At 39.9% G+C, this 22920-nt stretch overlaps 1 protein-coding gene across 1 annotated transcript in view; it reads right to left on the minus strand.

Moving 5' to 3' along the window:
* LOC116333166 (glucosidase 2 subunit beta-like) overlaps nucleotides 1-22920 on the minus strand; it is a 157152-nt gene that overhangs the window by 107572 nt on the left and 26660 nt on the right. The window lies entirely within an intron of this gene.

A 22920-nucleotide genomic window follows, 5' to 3' on the forward strand; every position in this document is an offset into this window, starting at 1 on the left:
CCATGTCGCCCTTTTCCCAGCATCCTCCTCTGTCACACCAACTCTCTGCGTGTCCTCCGTCACTATATCCTCAAACCTCCTCTGAGGTCTTCCTCTTTTCCTCCTGCCTGGCAGCTCCACATCCTTTGTTCAATATATCCATTATCCCTCTTCTGCACATGTCCATCTCAGTGTTGCTTCACTAACCTTTTCCCTCAAACAATGTGCTCTCTGACCTCTCTCCTACACAGGTATGAGCTACAAGTGAGGTAGAATATTCTGACCTGAGAGTCTCGACATTTTCAGAAGTTCATGCGTAGAAACATCTAGATCCAGGGTTCTCAAAGAGTGGCGTCCAGGCCATCAGTAGCTCCCAGTAACAACTTATGAGCCCCATGATTGCATCAAAGTAGGAATGCACATAACATTTATCCGCGCTCTATATGCTATCACGTCGTAGCGCGTAATCAAATTCAGGGAAAGTATCTTTCCACTTCAACACCTTTCCATTAGTCATCACGACAGAGTAACCTTGGAACGTAATAGCGAGATGCCCATTACATTTCCTTCCACCAAATACAGCTGCACAAAGAAATGTAAGATTCATGATTATGTGAAAATTCGCCAACAGTTCTGAGAAATAAGCTCCACACTTCATATAGTCAAACGAACGCACGGGCTGATGAATCAGTATGCAAAGATATTGCCTTACAAGAGAAAAGAGCTCAAATAACATGGTTACATGCTTTGCTATGTTATTTGATAGATCCAGCCGGTCCCAGAAGCACAGTTCTACAAATACCATTTATATCTACCTGGCAAGAGAATATTGGGTTTCTAGTCAGAGTTATGAAATGTATCACCTTGCAAATATGTGAAAAGAGCACAAACAAAAAGATGAGACATCCATTACCATGAACCCACACAACTGAAAATATTACCACTCCCACGCCGTATTAGTACATAAGGCATAGAGCATTGTACACATGCATGAGTAGAAAGTCACACAGGTAATAAAGCTGCAGCTACTTTTGTTAGTTTGCCTGTAAGAGTCCCTCCCCCTTAATTTAGGCTTTTATCCTTTGCTCAGTCGGGTACCCGGCAACAAATACACAGACACAGCACGTTGTTCAGACAGAGCAGTACTTACAAGTTAGGCGCGACACCAGCTTCCACAGTTAGCATGGTGAAACTTTCAGCAGTACCACTTAATGTTTTAATTATCATTAAAAAACTGTGTTTGATCATCAAACTTTTATCAGTCACGGAAAACAGTGTCCTCATTTACCCAAAGGCAAGCGCGCAGGTGCAGCACGCAACGTGGGTTTGCTTTGAATCTAAAAAAACATAGCTCAAGGCAGTGACAGTGCTCCAGAGATTTCTCAGCCTTCTAAGAGGACCAACCCCTCTTTCTCTTTTCTCAGACTGTACATCCTCGATTCCTTTTCGCGTGTTTTTAGCCCTTGCCACCAGAGACGCAGGCGGGGGAGGCGGGGAGAGAGAGGAGTCGGGCAACAGGTAGGTAACAAAATGAGACATCCTTGCTTGGGAGCCATCATTTTAAAAGCAGTGTCAATTAAATGTGACATGTAGCACATAGCTGGATTGTGCTGTTTGCTTTTTCTTTTTTGTGATCGCAGATGTCAGATAGGCATGACAGTGTTTGTGACAGCATATATATATTTAGGCCCACTTTTAATGAAATTCCCAATGCAGCACAAAGTGACAGGAGTGTACAGACACACATTTTTTTTTTTTAAATCACACACATATACAGTGAAGGGCAGAAAGTCTGACAAGAAAAGACACATCTGAAGTTTGGCTGCAAGCTGGAGTTTAAAAGAGCACTGAGGGCGACTTGAGCTAAGATGGTCACCCTGTCTGCAGACTGAAAACAGCTTCGTGGCCACAACCGCAGGCTTTAAAGGAAATGCAGGCTGAGTTCACGTTTAGCCGAGTGCACGATGTGGGGACTTTGGAGCAGGGGAAGAATGTCAGGGTTTGTCTCTTTAACTCGCTAACAGCTTGTCAAGTATGTAAGGGGAAGCTCTCGGTGTCTGCGGACTAGTTATGTACATCAAACTGCTTCTAAAATATCCTCAATAAGAGAGACACGCTGTAGACCCGTGGGTGACAAACTCTTTTTATGTCGTGGGCCACAAACAGCCCACTTTGATATTAAATGGGCCGGACTGATGAAACTCCTTTATAGAAGTTTAACTACACATTTAAAAGCCCTGATATATATTAAGATAAAGAAGTGCAGCTCCAGCAGCATGTCGCAGTTTTTCTACCTGATGAAGAAATGTTGTTGCAGTAAATGAAAGAAATCTGTCAACACAAACAAATAAATGTGTGAAATATGACTTTTTGTTTCTTTTTTTTATACATTGAGAGATTCTGAAAATTCTACAGCAGACAGTAAAAAAACAGGAACTTTTCTGTCATTTAATCTATTACTTCACTACTTTGATGCAGTATGAATGGCAATGGGAGAGCTCCCTAAACCTGTGAAAACACAGCTAAAAGTCCAAAATCTATGCCAGGGACGTCAAAGTAATTTTACATCGTGGGCCACATAACAGCCCACTTTGATCTCCAGTGGGTTGGACGAGTGAAATTCCCCCTTTCGATCATAAGGAAGCTTAACCACACATTTAATCTCAGAGATAAGTTAATATAAAATTTAATTAGTGCAATTTCAACGGGACGTCACAGTTTTTATACAAGATGATGAAATCGTGCCGGAGTAAATGAACAAAATCTGTCAGCATGACTCTTTTAGCTTTAACTGTACAAAATAAATAAATACGTAAAATTACAGAAAAACAATCCTGATCGCTCATTGCACAGACTGTGATCTCACTATAAAACAGAAGGTTCTTGCTAATTCACAGAAAATGTTGTTTTTGTAAAAAAAACAATAACAAAAACAGACATTTCTACAATAGATCGTGAAAAACAGGAACTTTTCAGTCATTTAAATGTTTACTTATCACTTCATTACTTTGGTGTACTATGAATGGTCATGGGGAAGGCCTTTATCAGTAATAAAAGCTGGAAAATTTTCCAAAGCCACCCAGCAGGCCAGATTGGATTCTTTGCTGGTCCAATTCTAGCCCCCGAGCCTTATGTTTGACATCCCTGCTGTAGGCTCTTATATACATGTCAGTTGTTTGGGCTCCTTGTACTTTTGGGTACTTTCTTCTTGACACTCGATATGCAACTTTTTGTTTTGGTTACTACAGGCGTTATGAATAATTGCTGGTGATCCCATTCGACAGAGATGAGCAGGAACGTGGAATAAAGTAGTGAGCAGCAAATTGCCCGAGGCATCAAGAACACCGGTCATCTCAGCCGTTACTGCAGTGTAGGGGTGCACCCCCCCTCCCGTCTCGCCGTTCAATCTGAAGCCCAGATGGGTTTCGCTGAAACCTTCCCCGGAAATAATCAGCTCTGACCATACTGGAACAAGTAAGTCTGGATTCCCGAGTTTAATTTGGTGATCAGAGATTATTCAGGCAAACCTTGAGTGATTGCATCGCACTGCTCTGTGAAATTACGCTATTATTCTACCCCAGCAGAGGGGGGGGGGGAGGAAATTCTACACTGTGAAAAAGTTATTGCCTCGCCTTTTGAGAAATAACACAGTTGTGTGGAAGATAAGGTGAAAATGACTCACAAATATGAATAATTCGGCAATATCAGGCTGAATTTCTTTTTTAATTTTCAAAATTCACTGCGTGATCCTCTCTGTTAATCCAAGAAAATGGAGAGGGAATCAAGGGAGAGTGATAGCAGTCAACTGTGGGAAGAGACGGCAGCCTATTTGTTGACAGCTTATTAAAATGTAACTAGTTCAGGGGAGCTTTTTAAAAACTAAATGCTTGTTTACAGTAATTGTTACTTAAGCATCAATTGATACAGCTGAAGCTGATAAGCCATATAATAATCCTGCAATGTTCCAGGCTGATTAGACCACCTGAGGCACAGTAATTAGGTAAAGGATAATCAAACTTAATACTCTAAAGCTTTTTGACTAACTTCTGTGAGGCATGATATTTTAGAGACATACTGATGTAGTACAGTTTTGTGTTCCTTCCAGTCGTTTCTTTGCTTATTGAAACTGTTGATCTTGAATTTAATGTTATCAGACTTCCGTAGGTTCAGCTTGGAAAGCGTAAATTGAGGGAAAAAATAGTACAAAGCAAAGTTTCTTCTTTACACTGACAAACTATTTTAGATTTATTTCATTTCCAGTTAACAGTCCTGATTGTTTGGGTTAAAAAATGGTGCGAAGCTAATCATTGATTTGTAATTTAGTCAATTAACCCAAGAGTTTTCAGTATCTGACTGTTATTGACTGCAATTTGGTTTAAAAAAATCTCTCCTATACATATCTCTTTTTAGACATTACAGACAATTCGAATACTCAATTTTAAAACTGAAGTATTGATCAATAATGTAATATCACAGTATATATATATATACAGAAGAGCGCCTCTGAATCCACAGCAAACAATGAAGCAGATGGGCTATGGCAGCAGAAGACCACACCAGATGCCTGTCAGGTAAGAACAGGATATATGCTGATATCAACCAAAACTGGACAGCAGACGATTGGAAAAACATTGCCTGGAGTGATGGGTTTTGATTTTTACTGCAACTACAACATTCAGGTGAGACTTCAGTCAGATTTTGGAGTAAACAACAAAAAAGCTTCAGGTTGGTGTTGGTGGTGTAATGGAACAGGGCACAAATTGTGTGATGCTATAATGTTAACAAGGACCAAAATCGCTAACGAATGTTTCCAACAACTTGTTGAATCTATTTATACTTTATTAGCTGTACCTAATAAAGTGTCCAGAGATTATCTTGGGTAAGGGGGTGGTCACAATTTAGAAACTGTGCTCACCAGAGATTAAATAAAAGCCTTCCGCACAATAGCAATGCTAACTAAATGTATTTGCTAGTGGCTCATTTTAGCACCCTTAGCTGTTAAAAAGCTACATTTAGCTAGTTTTGCAAACTACTGTAAAGCACATTGTTAGCATTAGCTATTCAAATTATCCAAATTCCACTTTAACATAAAAATGCTCTGACATAAATTAGATAAATATTATAGCTTAAAACTAATACAGATGCTAGGACAATTGGCAAGGAGGCAACCCTGCACGATTAATTGTTTCCCTCTCCTCTACGCGCAGAGAGCATTAGAAAGGACAAGGTATTTGTTGCATGGTCTCCATGACCTTTTTCTACTTGCTACCACTACACATTGACCAAAACAATAATAACCTATTCATTATGAAAAGAATTTTTAATTGAAGACCTAAAGTCTATACTGCACAATGAAAAAATAACCTTCAAACTTTAAGGCTATAGAAAAGTATTTTCTATACATCAGAAATATTGCATTTCTCTTCTGCGCTAACTTGTCATCATCAGCCCACCTATGCACACAATTACACCAGGCATATTTCCAGCAAAGCCTGATTTCAAGCTTTAATCATAGGGAGAGAAAAAAAGGTGTTGTAAGATTCTTTAATCATGTTAATGAACAGTTCCTCTTTTCTTAAGATAAAAAAAGCCGGGCAGATGGATCGATATATAGCATCACATCAGTCCATATTCTCCTCAGTATCTGGGCCCGGGGAACATTTCATAAAGGCCATAGGGTCGGCTTATCACGGAGCTAAATGCCAATGTAATTATTAGTGTCTGGAGATAGTGGAAAGGGAAGCACATCCTGCGGCAGTACACCATATTTAATTAATAAATGTCACTCTGTAGAGGGAGTGAAGGGAGTGCGTGAGAAACGAGAAAAGAAGCGGGGAGGGAGAGAGTCAGAGTGACAGCAATACTGATCTTGACTTAAGTGCACAAGCAAACAGCCACATCTGGTACATGTAGAAATGCACTGGGTAACAAAACACAGGAGGCTGAGATTATACAAGCGCGAGAACAAGAGTCACATCAGGTCCAGTGTTAAGTCGCTGTTATAAAACATGCGACAACAAGCTGGAAGAAATACTCGGCATACCCTTTCTTTCACAAGCGCTTACATATTGCAGCTAATTGGCGACACTGATTTGCAAATAAGGTGTGATGTTCTTACTGCAAACAGAACATTAAAGGTACGGGAGATGACTCCCGAGGTGGGATCACAGAATACTTCACTTTCTACATTTTCGCACTTGAACTCTGGACAACGTTGTGAGAATGAGGTCAGGAAATGGTTCAAACCTGCCCTTTGTCACATCTATGAAAGAAACACAATTACCTGTAGCATACTCGGGGGTATTCGCAGGGTACAGACTAAGGAGCTACCTAACAATTATTTAGCTACTGTCATTAAGGAGCTTGGAAAGAGAAGCGTCTGGACTTCTTTAAGTTGCTTGAAGACTTTTCACCTCTCATCCGAGAAGCTTCTTGAGTTCTAGGGTCAAATGGTGGAGAGTCCCAGATTTAAGGCCTATGGGAGTGTCCCCCCAAAAGGGACAAAGGACCCCCTAATAATCCTCTACCTAATGACACGAGCCAAGGTGTGTAAACGGGTGTCGGTCACAATCAGCCAAGGTTTCGGGTGAACTCATTGTGAAGCCTAGCCCCACCCTGTCATGTGATTTCCTGAGGTCAGAAGGCCCAGGACATGAGTGGGCGTTACGGCGTCTGGGAAGGGATCTCGAAACTGGATTATAGATGGCAGACAGTTGGTGTCGCAAACCACCGCCTCTGTTCAAAGATGTCGTTCACAGTGGACATAGATGGCTTCTTTCACTCCTCTTTCAAACCAGAGGTGAAACCAACTAGCTTTAAATCTCATAGGACCATATTGTCACAATAAAACGCTTTGCTCTCAAGACTGCAGGCTTACTTCTGGTTTCTCGAGTTTCTAAAAGTAGAATGGGAGGCAGAGCCTTACAAGCTGAAGGCTCTGCCTCCCATTCTACTTTTAGAAACTCGAGAAGCTTGGAAGGCTCTGCCTCCCAGTGGAACCTGCTCCCAGTTTGGGTTCAGAAGACAGACGCTCTACTTTTAAGATTAGCCTTAAACTTTCCTTCTTGATAAAGTTTATAGTTAGGTCTAACTCAAATGTGTTTGAACTACCCTTTAGTTATGCTTCTATAGGCTCAGGCTGTTGAAGGCTTCCCATGGTGCACTGAGCACTTCTTCTTTTCACTCCTCGTGTGCTTACACACCACTGAAAACATTTCATTTAATACAAACCACACCTTAATAACGTTTGATATTACAGGAAAATAAGCTCAAAACTGTTGACAACTTCTAATTATGAATATCAGAAAAATCCAGAAGGCATTTCTTTTAATATGTGTTAATCAAAAGCACAACAGTTTACTCAGTTAAATAAAATTAGCCTTACAACAAATTTGTGGCAGCAAATATGGTCGGAATGAAATGTAATGGGAGCTTTTTCAAAATATAATGAAGAAATATTGCTGTTAATGAATGTAGGTGCAAACTGAGACACAGAATGTCCATACAGAACCACTTTAAAGCAGCACTTGGCTCCCATTCAGGAAAGATTGTGATTTAATACAGAGCAAGCCCAGAGGAAGACACAACTTGTTTAGTGATTACAACTCTGTCAAAGCCACCATCTTTCTCTTAAACAATTTGCCTTTTGTGGCTAAACCACACAAAAAGATTCAAACCTCAGTCTTTGGTGTCAAATTCTGCCCCCTGGCCTCCGCCATCCACCAATCAGCGCACACAGCGGAAACACTTCCACTAATGTGGAGGAAAATGTTGCCAGGAAACATAATTCAAGCTGCAGTTTTCCGTCAGCAATGTCATTGGGAAAACAAATTGGTATTATTAGTATTTCTAGGAGAAAAGGGTTGAAATTGTCATTATTAACACTTAATTCTCAGGAGGAAAGAAAAGGGAAAAAATCCAGTTATGAAATTCTGGTCTTCGCTTGCTCTCGCATGCCTTGCGTGATTGACAGCTTCATTAATTAGCTAGTTAGACTTGAAAGAATGACAGAGTCCTAGCAATGAGATGAGCGTGGAATATTACAGGAGTAGACGGCAATTTAGCTTCATTTTTCATCATTAAAAGAAACTAAGAGAGCATTTGTATGCAGTAAACATTTCAGCCAGGCGTCTAGATATACTGAGCTTGGTAAACAACAAGTAATACACAGACTGGAAATAGACCTGTGTTTGGACATGTATGTAATAACATATTATGAGAGGTTAGGTTAGATTTGACACACTTTCTAACAATATTCACTTATATCCACTGTAATATACCACTATCTGTGTAGCAAATCAAACATTAACATTAATTTGGATCGGATAATGAATTCAGAGCTAATAGCGATTCTTTCCAATGTCTACCATTCATATTACTTAGCTCAGACACACAGGCCTAGAGATTGGCCGGCTAGATTGCTGGGTTACTAGAGAAAAATGTCTGTTCCCAACCACTCAGCGAGTGATTTGTGAAGTTTGCTGGCTGTCACTAGGTGAAAGTAGTATATGGTACTGCACCACAGACCGTATTGTGATTCCTTCGGTTACTATTTGTCATGATAGGTAGTTAAACTTGAAAAATGTTAGATGTGTTGAATGCGTTGTTTGTAGCACCAACATGCTACTTTTAACCTCCTAGGACCTGGCATCCACATATGTGAACATCACATTTTAGGTTGTCTAGACCAGAATAATAATTTTTGCTCTACAAGGACCTGATGTCCACTTACGAGGACGTTATACTGCCACTGCCCTGTCGAAATTTAAAGTGAATGTGGACGGCAGCCGTGAGGATGACACAGACTGCCAACAATTTAGCCAACACTGAACAGGACGGCTTAACAATTATCCTAAAATTTAAAAAGTCTAGCAAGTTTTTAGGATGTTAGGATGCTTTTATAACACTTTTCCTATCTTATGTTTTCATAGGACTTCATTTTTATACAAGTTATGAAGTTTTTGTAACATCCCCCCAGGTCAGGAAAATCTATTGAACATTTTAAAACTTTTCTCAGAGCATTTTAAGTTCTGTGCCCTGATCTAATTTTATTTTACATAATTTTCGCTTTCCTTTGATTGAATTATGCATTAATATGCTTTTTGCCTTTGAACGTTTTCATTTGCTGCTTGCTGAGGCATTTTGTAACCCCGGTTCTGAAAAGTGCTGTAAAAATAAGCATTTATTTTGCTTACCGCTGAAATAAATGCAGAAGCTAGAGACGCGCGCACTTGTGCCACTGCTGTTGGGAAACAAAAATCCGAGTCCCGCCCCCCCCGTCCTACTTTGGTGAAGGTCGAAGGGGGTCAGGCGTCCTGTCTCTTTGCTTTTCCTGCTGTCTGGGACTCAGGCAGCTTGTCACGCAAGACGCCAGCTTCCATGTTGCACCCCTCCCAACCCCCCTCCGCTGCTTCCTTTGCCCCCTTCAATCAGCCTGGAGTGCTACCTGAGTCATGACTACACCTGGGACCCTCTTGCCTCGCTGTCATTGAATCAGCTGCTGACACCAAGCCCATATCCTGCAGATTTTGTTTTCTGCCCACATATTAACGCTGAGCAGTCTGCAGAATAGAAAAGTAGATGAGAGAAAATAGATCAAGGTCCTGGAAAGCCGCAGAAAAAAAGAAAAAAAGAAGATGTCTCTAAATGTTTCTTATGCAACAATTTCTATCCCTCTCACACATTTCTTCTGAAGGCGACACTCCTCGGCACACAGAAGTGGGTATTCTTGTTTGGAAACAATAGCAGGCGTGCTTCTGAGGCAACTGTTAAGCTATTGCAAAGCAGATGCTTTTTTCTCTCGCCAATCAATTTAACACCTACACCTCCCCTCTCCTCCCTCACGCTGGCTTTGGCTCATCAGTTTTAAATGGCACAAGGCATTCTTGCATTGTTCTTTTGACTTACTCAGAGGACGAGAAATGCCTGCGCTGAAGTTACAGTCCTATCAAGACTTAATCACCAATAGGTCGGGTCAGCGCAGGCAGGAAACATAAAGCACTGCGAGGCAACATATCACAAAAATCATTGCGGGTGTGTGAAGACTTATATTTCTGAGTGTCTGTAAAAACGGGATAAAGGTTTGGAACACCCCCCCAACCCCCGCCCCTTCTGAATCTTATGTGAGACAGAATTGCAAAGGAAAAAGCCATCTGTGTCTGACTCTTATCCCTGGCTTCTCCAGAGCCTGGATGAGCCTGAGCCAGCAAATGTCAGTCGGATAAAGACCGAGCCTGACAGACAGACACAGGAGTTTTGTCATTCCGTGTGTCATCCCTTTGCTAGCGAGCCCAATCTTTGCCGGTCTCAAAAACCCCCAAGATGATGGGGGAAAGAAACATTCTCAGGGTGAACGTCAGGTTGTGTAACTCCTCCAAGTGCCACAGTAGCTGAAACGTCGAGGACACGAGCTATTCTGGTGCCCCTGGGGCCTTTAAGAGCTTTCATTATTGTCTTATGCGCTGTGCGGCGGGGTCACCATGGAAACACAAAACACATAAACAATTACACCACAAAGGATATGAGGTTCTTCAACAAGACGTTCTTCCAGGAGCCAGTGGTCTGTCTCGAGCACAGGATATTTGATGTGACTTGATATTTAGAAATACAAATGCAGAACTGTGCAGTTTATTTTATGATTTTATGATCTGCAGAATGAGTTTAAAACATTAAAAGTGAGCTTATTATTTAATACTATCTTTTATTTAAGTGCAAATGCAGTGCACTGAAATTATATACTCATTAAATTGCCTGGAAGTCTGTTTTTCAACTTAATAAAGATAAGTAAATTGTCATGAACAACTTAAAGTAAAGGAATACCGCACACTGGATTTAACCTCATTATTTTCTATGGATTTTGCATTAATTTACAATATTGCAATGCATATTAAAATTGAAACTTTTCTTAATAAAAGGAGGTTCTGTAATTTTAGAGCCTTGGGCACTAGTTATTGAAGTTTTTTTTCCTACATTGGTACTCAAAGAAAATGTGAAATATAAAGTTATTGAGGTTTGTACGATATAGATTGCTTTGAATGAGTCACATTTCCAAATCCCTGTGTCTACAATCTCTAAAATAGTTTGGTAAAAAAAACAAAACAACTTATCACAGATTTTTTTCTACGCAGCCATTAAATCAATTGTGTCTTCATATTAGGTCTTTAAATCTAAGATTTGAGTAAGTATTCTATTAGTAGGCTTAATGCTCCCACAGAAAATTGAAATTGTCAGCCTACGCACAAGCAGCATTACTGTCTGTAACTTTATATTAGTTTTAATTTTTACTTGTCACTCTCCTAAGGCCATACTAACAGAGCTGTTATAAGTTACTCCTGATGCAAACCCAATATTATGTTCTGCTTCCTACCGGGTGGCTTTGAGTGTGAAGCACAATGCAACACACTAATTGAGATGCATTGTCATGTACAGTACTTAGCGCTGTGCTGACAGCGAGTGTTCGTAACCAGCCTAAACCTGTACTTAACAGAAACTGATTTGGAGACAGGATGTACAGCCACGTAACTAACTGCCGCAACCAGTACAGAGCTCTTCTAAGAGTGGAAACTATTCAGCTTGTGGCTTTTCTGTGGTTACACTACACACAAACACACCAGTGTTTGATAATGTAAGTAGTATCTCAACTAACTACTAGCCTCGAACACAATCAGCCGACATGACGCACAGCAGCTATAGTTGGGAGTGGGAAAGTCCAAAGGCACTTTTCTGTCATTAGCTAACCCTTTACAATGTTACTTATTATTTAGCATATCCTCCTACTGGTAAAACATTCTTTTATGGTCTGGGATCAAATCATGTGCAGCTATAAGCAAGTCAAATGTAAGACTTTTGAGATCAAATTGTTACCGTCATAAAATAAATTCAGAACCTAACTATAGCCCATAGAAAAGATGAATGTAGCCACGGTGATGTTCCCCACTACACTTGAAACTGTCATTAACAAGTCTTGGATAACCTGCCTTTCTGACTCCAATAATGACCATGATTTACAAAATGATCTTCATATTTTATTTAACATGACCTCAAACTAACAACCATAAAGTCATCAGCAAAGTGTTTTCTGAGTTTAAAGAGCAGGGCAGTTGTGGGCTGTTTTCCCATAGACTTCATACAACCAGAAGGCGTTTTGCAACCAGAGGGGCCGCTTCTCAATAGTCACCAAAATTATTGCACATTTGAGACGCTTTGGCATCAGCTTGACTCTTAAGACCTGCCTACTACAGCCATGTCATCTACTTGCATGTATTGAGCTTATTTTAGAAAATGTTTCCAAATGTCTTAATGTGAAATGACAACAAAAATGTCATTGCTTTTCAAAACCTTATCCACTTTATAGAACAGCCTGTTGCTTTCCTCTGTAAGCATCTTCAGTCATTGGCTTGAACAACCAATGGTGATCATGTCTCTCAAACCATTTCTCACAAACTTTCATTTTCTTTTTTTCTGACAACCAGAAAAACCAACCACTAGCATCAGGAAATTTTCAGGTTTAAGATTTATTTTAAGCATAAATTATAACTGTTAGCTAAGGCTTCAGTCATACAGGCTTAGAAACTGATCGACAACCATTTGGTAACCAACGGCTGCAAGGGAAAGAATGTGTATTTAGTGACCAGTTGGTAAGTGGTTGCTGGTAATCACTCTGAAATTAACTGCTAAGGCTCCATTCACGCACGCCTAGAGACTGGTCAGTGATTCCCTGGCAACAAGCAATGGTTAGGAAAAAATGTGCATTTTGCAACCAGTTGGTGTGTGGTTGCTGGTAATCGCTAATGAGAAACTGGTTACCAAGGGGCCTAATCCTTGTCTTGAAAGATGCTATATAAATACAGTTTTATTTACTTACTTTTATATATGGTGCTGCACCAGAAACTTCCATGCACTTGCATTGTTTGCCAGTAGTTTGCATGCAAGACACTGACTTGTCTGCAAACACTTGCAAACTACTCAACAGGCAATAGTAAAACTTTCAATACTTTTCAAAGTTGCATCTTTTGAAATACGTTGGTAGCAGTGATAAGGCACAATTTATCTATTTTTCTATCATTTGTGTTGCAAACTTTTATTTTTAAAGTTTTGCAACAGCTTGGATAGTAAATAGCGAATGATTGCAGATAAGTTGGTGTCTTCGACAGTGGCAATTTACCAAGAAATCACAAGGAGGTTTTTGGTGCAGCATCCTATTGACTGGCGATAACCAGTGACCTCCAGCAATTATTCACCAACTGGTCAGCAAATACCATAGAGGGTAAAAAAAAAAAACCTGAAACCCTGAAGTCAACGCAGAAAGTGCCATAAAACCGCATTATTTAGGGCCACCAGATGGGGACAGCTGTTGTTGCTATAGGAAGTCTATGGGGAAACAGCTTTCTGACTTGACCTCAGTAAACACTTTTCTGCTGAATTTATGAGCTCAGTTACTCTTTTTGGATCATGCTGAATAAAAATGCCTACTTTGAAAATCTTGGTCATACCATATATTCAAATAGATCTGTGTTATGAAACTGCTCACTCATTGGCTAATGAACTGTTAAGTCGCTGGCCAAGTTTCACAGTCAGTTCCACCCGTCCATCCATTTTTTTCTTTACAGCCAATTTGGTGACGGTGGAAAGGCTTCGAAAACCTTCACAAATAACAATCCAGATGCACTGCATAGTCTAAATACGCAGAGCAGAAATAACAGCATTGTGTGCCGCAAATTCTTGCAGCGATGCAACTGAATTCGAGGACAATGTGGTAATTTCTAAGACCTTTTATTAGTATTGTAAATTAGTATATGTAAATAAGATATTTTAAAGAGTTTTTAAAAACCCTGAACACAGTAAAAGACAGTAAATACAGTAATCAATGTGTTCACATAGGAGACACAAGCACAGATCATCCAGTTGGAAACAGAGGTCTATTGTCTTTGTACTCTGCTCACTGGCAACTGCAACATTAATAGTATTTGTCAAGTGGATAAAGCTGATAAAAATTCGAATGATTGCCTTGAGCTTGCTTTAAGGCTGGTTTGTCAGTACAGCTTGTAAGACAGCAGTCCCAGTGTTGGAGTCAAAGTGATACAAACACAGCTGTGTGATTCAAATATTTTAAATCTGACTCTCTTTTTTTATATATATAAACATAAACCACATAATTTTTTTATTTTGCTTTTGTTAGTTTTTATATTTTGAGAGAGAAAAAAATGATTTTATTGTTAAAAAAAAAAGCAAACTGGCAAACAGATGCAGGCGGTAAACACATGGACTCAGGCACACAGATAGCTCTTGATATAAGACACCTCTGTCAAGACTTGTTGGATCTGCACAAAATGATGCCTCTTCACTTTGCTCCTTCCCTCTCTTGCCTTTGACCTCCCACTGGTTCCATTACCTGTATCACCCGCGCGACCTTGAGCGCATCCAATCTTGGCAGTTACATAACAAAAGACGAATGCGGAGGAGATTAAAGGTGCAGAGGGAGAGGGCAAGGCAAGAGATTGAGAAGTGTCAGGTGTGCAGCCTGAAACAAATAATAAAAAAAAAAAAGTCTTTCACAGTTACCAACTAAAATCATTCGACATCCCACCCTCCTTTGAAGACCCTCGCTGTCCTCCTATTTCAAAAGAACATGACACATTACAGCATTTTTTTTCTTTTCCTAGGAGGTAAGTTTTCTCTACCTCAGCTCTACAAACCAGATATCAGTCCACCTCTGGTTACAGCTTGTCATTTTACATTATATAACTTGAAAGCACTCCAGCTGGGGAGCAAAAAAAACGTGATGTGTGCGATGGTAGATGATGAACGGTACGGAGAGGGGAAAGGTGTACACCAGTCTGCTACGGTATGACTTCATACATCTAGCTGGCTTTTTAACATGGGACTGTAAGTACTGTTTTGGATGCACAAGCAGAAATGGAAAACCTGTCTTCAACTGCTTGTTTACTACGAACACATTGCTTGCTTCACCATAACGCAGCGCAAGCCGCGTACGGTTTACCTTAACAACTTTATAATCCCCAAGCAAACACTGCATGGGATGGTAAGCCTGTGCATACAATGACTGTAGGGATGTAGACCCACAGTGTTACTGTACACTTAACTAAGACCGGAATCCTAAGCACAGCTTAGGTCTGCAGATATTAGACTTCTAGTTTGTGCTCAGTGACGCAAGAGCACACATTGCTCCCCCCAAAAAAGACATTTTGACAAAGTTAAATACAAACTGTAAAAACACAAAAGCTCCCTTACAGTCGCATCCAGATTCGAGAATCTCCTCTGAACACACACATTTAATCCTGGAATCACTGCAAGCTTATGAAACCACCATCCAAATGGATGAAAAAGGAAGTTCTTGGAGGCAGATGAGATTTTTCTGAGCAGGAGGGATCTCTCTCCTTTTCGAGAGAGGAGGGAGCAAGGCAAGAAAACAGCACCAGAGGCCCAGCCCATGACAAAACAAAGAGATTAAATGACCTGTGAATGTGACTTTCCATTTTGCCATCAGCTCTTGCTCAACTTAGAGGCCTGCTGCCCCCTTCTGGTGGCCAGGAAGACATCCCAGAGCAAATAACACTCTGCTTTCCTGTTCACAAGTATTCATATGCTCTTCCTGTTCGGGACTCTTCACTTGACCAAATGTGCAAAAATTACCATCACGATGATATGCAGACCCCGGATGTAGTAAGCCATTTGCACCTAGCACTGTATGAAAAGACAAAAGCAATTACACCCTAAATAGCCTAAACATGTATTGAGTACATGTCACAGTCTCTCACTTCACCAACACCTAACATACATTTAATAAGATATTATCTTGTGGATTTGAGATGAAATCTAAGTGAAATCTGCCCTCTTGACACACAATACAAAAACAGAATGCAAACATGCCGGGTCCCCTCTGAAGTGAGATTTAAGCGTTGGCCGGGGCCAAATGTCAACCAGCTCAAACAGATGGTGTTAAGAGCCGAGCTGAGAGGCTGACCTTGGTTCGGGACTGACTAGGGGTGGAATGACAACGCAACACCGGCGCCCGGTGTTTGTTTTCAGTGGATGTTGTGAACATCAAGAGAGCCAAGTGTTGTTGCCAAGATGGGGAGGTAAAGTCACATCAGGGCTGCTTGCTTTGCTTTGCAGGTGCTTTTAGGCTCTGTGGGATGTTGTCAAGCTGCCACCATGACAGAAAAATGTTGGGATTGGATGAACAGCACAGGGAATGTTTTTGATATTTCTATGGATAAAGAGGATACACACATATATATATATATATATATATATATATATATATATATATATATATATATATATATATATATATATATATATATATATATATATATATATATATATTAGTGCTGTCAGCGTTAATCTCGTTAAAGTGACATTAATGGCAAATCTCCGTTAGCGAGTGGCCCGTGCGTGGGGCTGCTCAGCGTCAACACGTTAGCGCAGTTAGCTCGTTAACACGTTAGCGCCGTTAATGCGGTTATGGCGTTAACGTTATTTTAATGAGATTAACGCTGACAGCATTAAGATATATATATATATATATATATATATAGATAGATAGATAGATAGATAGATAGATAGATAGATATATTGAAAAAACTTGGCCCAATAATTATTACACATGATTTATTTGTGTCACAATATTTCATACCTAGAATTTTGATTAAGGTAAGTTTAGACTTTTTAATGTGTCTGATAATAATAAGTTAATAGTCGATCAATGAAAATGTTGAAATGTTGAAAATAATGATTAAATCGAGACATTTAATCATTATTTTTAAAATGATGAAACAACCACAGAGATAAAAATCTTACTTGCAAAACTTCACAGGTAACCCAAAGAGCTCTGACGTCTTAAATGTTCTGTTTCCCCCCCGGTCGTCTACGCACCGCTACCTCCCAACTACACCACAGCAGCTACACCGTCATCATTTCTGCCTTGTTACCACCAAGGCAATGTCAGCTCGTCTACTAGGGAACCCTAGGGCATGGTCAATATTATAAAACTGTGAAACAAGCAGGATTTCCATACACACTAGGCAGGCCGTTATGGGGAAACCCCTGACCTTTTCCAGCTACACACAAAAATGTGAAATTTCCTCAACTTTTCTCTCTTATCACCACCAAACAGCAACTGACTTTTCTCCCCCCCCGTTAAATCTGGGGGGTTTCTTTCGTCCTCGTGTTCAAAAGAAAAAGAAAAACATGTTATTTTCTCCATCTCTTTCCATTTCTGCTAGACTGAGTACGGGGCTTTAAGAGAAGCGAGTGGGTAGTAGATGGATAAGTGAAATTCACCTCGGCACAAATGTCTATAGCTTGAGAGAAGGCAATTTCCTCTAGCTCTAGTTCACAAGCACATTGCTGGAGTCCAAGCTTGGTTACACACTGGTGCTCCTGAAAATGTATTGTCCTACGGGTAATACCCAAAGAAATAAGAGTTCTGTCTGATTTAGTGCAAATGTTTCGGTTTGAGTATTGAAATCATTTCTGTTCAGACGTCAGCTGCATCTGACATTCGGAGAATAGAAACAGCACAACATAAATCTCAGCTGCTTTTTTTATTTGACAACGAAAAACATTCTCCTTCATCAGCATGATTACCTTTCAAACACGAGTGGACCTACATTATCAGCTCTTTTTTTTTTCTCTACAGGAGTGGACGGCTATAACATAATGACAGAATAGCGACAGAGAGCCACTTCAGAATATCCCTTCTCCCTCCCGAGCTCAGCGCCTCCTTTGATCATCAAATTGTTCTCCTGAAAATCCTCTCTGTTCTTGAATTATCTGGGCCGCTGAAGTGGAAGTTGAATTTTCTGTGGAGACCAAAGCTTCTTAAGAGAAAGGGGAGAAGCGGGGAAATAAAAAGATGTGAAAATGACACAAATTGAATAAGCGTGCCAAAAACCTATACGGCACCGACAGGAGAAAACTTATCAAGGTCTTCAGACGTTACAGCTGAGAACCGACAAGGAGGAAAGTTTTCTTTTGTCTTTGTTCATATAGAGGGAGGAAAACAGGTACTTTGGTGTTAATACTTTCTTTCTGTGTCTTGAGGAAACACATTTAGAGTACGCACAAGCTGAAGAGTGAAGTAACGGCAACGTTAAAGTCGCCAGAAAATGTGTTTCTGAGACAGAAACACCAAAGAATCAATAAGAGGGTTTCAAAACAAAACCTTTTACTTAAACCCGCACCAATACACGCAATTAACTTTTAAAGGCACACCTGTTACTGCCCCTGGACCTTGATTAAGGTGCTAACGTGGGGCCGCTTGTCAGTTCTAATGTAAATTGCCCGGTAACCACTGTCAATGGCACCCTGCTTAATTTGCCCAGCTTGATCACGGTTTGTTGTGGTTGCAGTTAAGTACACATTTTCATATTCATGCATATTCAAACTGATTCATCCTCTTCAGATGCAGCTGAATTCATTAGGAACGTCTCCCCGTTAGCAAGCAGGGGAGAAAAAACGTGAGAAAAAAACCCAACAACAACAAATGAGCACTGATTTTTTTTGAGTCTTTCATGTTGGTTAAAGCGCTGGAGCTGCTCGGGTTTGTTTTCCGTTGCATGCCGACACAACAAACGAATACGGTAGAATTTTACAGAGGCTAAAATTAGTAGGCCAAAGCAAAAAATACACATCGCCACCCCTTAAGGAGTGGAGGACAGTCCAACTCCAACTAAATACAGACAAACTAATTTGTGAAAATATCTGTAAACACATTTTGGGCCTAGTGAGAACCTACTCAAAGGCTCCTCACGCCCTGCAGTGGGAGAACCCAGCAGACGTGCTTTGATTTTGATTTTTTTTTTTTTTGGTAATTTGCATGTTTGTTTATTATTGTGCATATGATTTACAGGAGGGAAAAGGCAGAGGAAAATTTAAGTGTTGGCCATTTTTGTTTACAGCCAGAGATTTTTGGTATGTGCTGCCTGGTACAAGGGAGGCTCAACAAGTTTAGAGTGAAGCAGACAGCCGCGTTCTCGCACACAGCAGCTTGAGGGAAAATCACTGTGCGCTTCCTGTTCGGAATTCAAATGACTGTGGAAGGAACCCTGTTGTATAAGTGGGGGAAAAACATTGAACCAGTCAGGAAAGCGCACAGCTGATCGAAACCAGATAGCAAACTTGCAGACAATGCAACAGCAGATTAAATCAATATTTGATTTTTAGATAGCGCTATATAGTATACTAAGATAAAACTACTAAACTACTATTTAGACATAAAAGGGATATGTTCGATGGTGTTCTTATGCAATAGGCAGCTTGACAGGTCTGACATTCCTACCTACAGTCCAGATGCTATAAATACTCACCAGTGCACCAGCTGTGCACTGAGCCACAGATGAAAGTACTCCCAAGTAAATGCAGTACTTACTCCAGATGTTTTGGGAAACTACTTATGTCTTTTTCAAAAAAATTATTAATTGATATATTTCTAATATATTGTTGTAGTTTATTCACACTTACAAAATAGCACAACAACTTTCTTGCAACCAAAGGAGAAAAAATGATATAGCCTTGTGACTGCATTGAATTTTTTCACAAATGACGACTGATTGCAGGTAGCTGCAGTCTGACTCAGAATGATTTTAACGGCTGGCTGCGCCGACAGAATGGTGAAGGTTTGTAAATAACTGCAGTGCATCTCTTTGCAATGGAGGACTTGATGCAACTAGTTGCCAACCGGTTGTATTCTGGTTGTATTCTGATTTCATGCTGACTGTATTCCTATACAAGTGTCTTTGCTATCCTGCAGAAACTATGTCACTCTTTCTGGTGGAATTTCAGAATTTCTGTTATTAATTTATGAAGTTCTGGCTGGACTCTCAATGTAAGTATGAAGTATGATGATTATGGACTTTTTTGTATTTAGACAGCAACAGATTTGCAGTTTATTACAGTTAATTGCTGTATAACAGTTTCCATATAATTACCAACTTGAAACTAGTCAATCACAAACTGATAGCAGACTGATTTTATCTTATTGCCATTTTATCGCCATCTCGACACACCAAAGTTACTTTAAAGACAGCAACCAAAGACTGCGAGTGATAATGGACGTGCTTCCCATCTTTAAACCAACTAACGGAGAGAGTGCAATTGCAAATTTCACAATGTTAATCATTTTGTTTATGTGGCAGTCTGCAGCGTGACTTCAATAATAATAACTGATTTTTAAAACTGAGTCATACATATAACAAGAAACTTTACAGATTCACAGATTTTACTTCTGTCAAATCCCAAATAACACAGAGTGTGTATCTACATATGTTTGCATGTATATACACACATTATTATTGGATATTTAGATATTTAGATTATTGATTTGGTGTATCACATTCAGGTGAGGCAACTCAGCCTCATGTGAATTTCACCAACTTTTGCTGGAACTTTAGCGACACTGTGCAATGAGAAAAAGCAGGCTGTTTCAAGAGTCTGGATGATAAAGTGGTCGGTGAGAGCAGGTTAAGCAAGGTTGTGTATTTGTCAGTGAGAACTGGAGGTGAGATTTGAACTGCAGAAAGAGAGTAGAGGTCTGTGGCATAACTTCAGACTCTTTCAAGGAGCTTGGAGGGGGGAAGAAAGCCTAGATTATACTCTGGCAGACATGGAAATGGACAGCTGGAGACATGTTGGCTGAGAAGTCATTCCTGCTTTCCTATACTAGTCCACTAGCCTGGAGCACCCGCAAAGTTGTAAGTGCACAAAAAACAAGCAGGCACGCGGACATCCCCATGGACGCTTGCACTCATCATCTTAGGATAAAATTTCTGTCACTCAGACTTGAGTGGACCCTGGCGGATGCGGAAATTCAATTCAATTTCATTCAGTTCAGTTTTATTTATGTAGCGCCAAATCACAACAACAGTTGCCTCAAGGCACTCCAGCAATACTGTTTAGAGATATGGAATAATATTTCCTCATATATGTATTTATTAATATGTAATGAATTTAATGACGTAGAGAAATACACAGTCCCAAAATTATATACATTCACATATCCATCGATGAGTCATCAAGGACAACTGGCTCAGACTGGTAGTAATAAGCAACAGTATCCAAACTAACATTAGCATCAAAGACTAAAACGTTTATGTTGCTTCACATTACAATCAACTGCTCTAGAAATAACTTGAAAGTCTTTGAGAGTCTCTACTAAGTTGTTCAGCTTGCTCCATCTCTGTCTTCCCAAAGCACATGAAGACTACCTTGTTGTTTCGCTTTGCCACTGTTATTTTCACTGTCTGCTATGTACATACTGAAGCAATTATATGTGTAACAATCAAGATTGTAACGATTTAAACATCAAACATGTTTGATATCATCAGGACAGCCCCGATGAGTCCAGAAGCACTTTTGTAGGCTTTAAGAATGGTTCTATAAACCCTTCAAAGTACCAGATAATGGGTCGAACATCAGCACTGACGGGGTCCAGACTCGGATTTGAATGTCGGGATAAGGAAAGGAATCAAAGGTAAATCTGCTATAAAGTCCTGTAGTCTGACGCGGACAAAAAGGGTAATTGACGAGCGGTAATTCAGCAGGATATCTGGATGCAAATATGCAGAATGTCCTGTTGTTGATGGTGTAGATACGGTGTGGAAGCTATGGGTTTGTCTGTGTTTCTATGATGGTTTTCAGTAATGTTGAGGAATAAAGTGTTTTTGTGCCACTTAAGTTTACTAATTAAAAATGCAATAACTTCCACTTTTTTAAAATAACTCCTTGAAAAATTTCCCCCAAATTAAAATCAATCAATCAATAAATCATTAATAAATATATCAAAAAATAAAAAACAACTCCAGTAGGTGCAGAAGTTTCAACCCAGCTGCAATGCGGTGAAGTACTTATTAGTTTTATCATAAAATGAGAGGGTGGGGCCTACGTAGATGACCTGTGATGTCTACCTGCACTCTCAGATACTAATTGATACAAAAAATGACAATTGGATAAATTGCAACAATATTGAACAGTGCTGTGTTTGCCTCTAGCTGACACAACTTCAGCACCCTGCATACAGACAGCACACAGCCCCTCCCCTCACTAGCAGCCGAACACTGCTTGAAACAAACTGACACCCTCGTCTTTATGAGGAATTTCCTGTTTCAACAACACTAAAGTATTAAAACGTTACCATAAACATTAACCTGGCCACCGCACACCTTAACACATTAAGTCATCTGTTATTATTAAAGTAGGAGGTACTACTACTACTGCTACTGGGAGCTAAGCAGCAAATGTGATCAATTCCTCCCATCTGCAGAATCAATAAAGTTAATTTCACAGGATTACAAAGTTATTTGTGTCTGAAAATTGTTACACTTCTCTTAAAGTCCCTGACTGAAGCTGAGAAAAGGCTGTTTGATCAGCAGAAGAAGTAAGGTGAGAAGTCACCAGACACACAGCAGATAAACAGGACTGTAGCTGAATACAAAAAAAGATGCTTCTTAATGTCGTCATCACCCCCATGCCATGAAAAATTATACTCCTGGGTGCCACTATTGAGTGTGAAATTCCAGTGTTGTGACAACCCCGGTGCACACAGAAAAGCCAACAAAGACTGCATTAGGAGGTTGGATGGATGGATGGCAGTGGCTGCTCTGATGAGACTTGGGTTAATTTCCTGTATATCATCATTATTATTATTATTTTCACTCACTGTTTAATCAGATTAGACAACAAAATGTCTTAGTTAGTATTTAGGTTAAAGAAGACTTTTTTTAAACGTCATACATGTTAGAAAAGCTTTATTTTCCAACAAAGAAAGAAGGGGTGAAAAGACTTCCCCTACAAAGCAAAAAAACAGCTCTTTTATTGTTGAAAATACAACATTTTTCTTGCCAACAATAAGGGTGGCATACTTTGGTGTGAGACTAGGCAAAAGATACCAAGGTAACATTTTCACATAAAAAGCCTCAGACC

The sequence above is a fragment of the Oreochromis aureus genome, linkage group 3 (genome assembly GCF_013358895.1).
Source record: "Oreochromis aureus strain Israel breed Guangdong linkage group 3, ZZ_aureus, whole genome shotgun sequence".
Classification (NCBI taxonomy): Eukaryota; Metazoa; Chordata; class Actinopteri; order Cichliformes; family Cichlidae; genus Oreochromis; species Oreochromis aureus.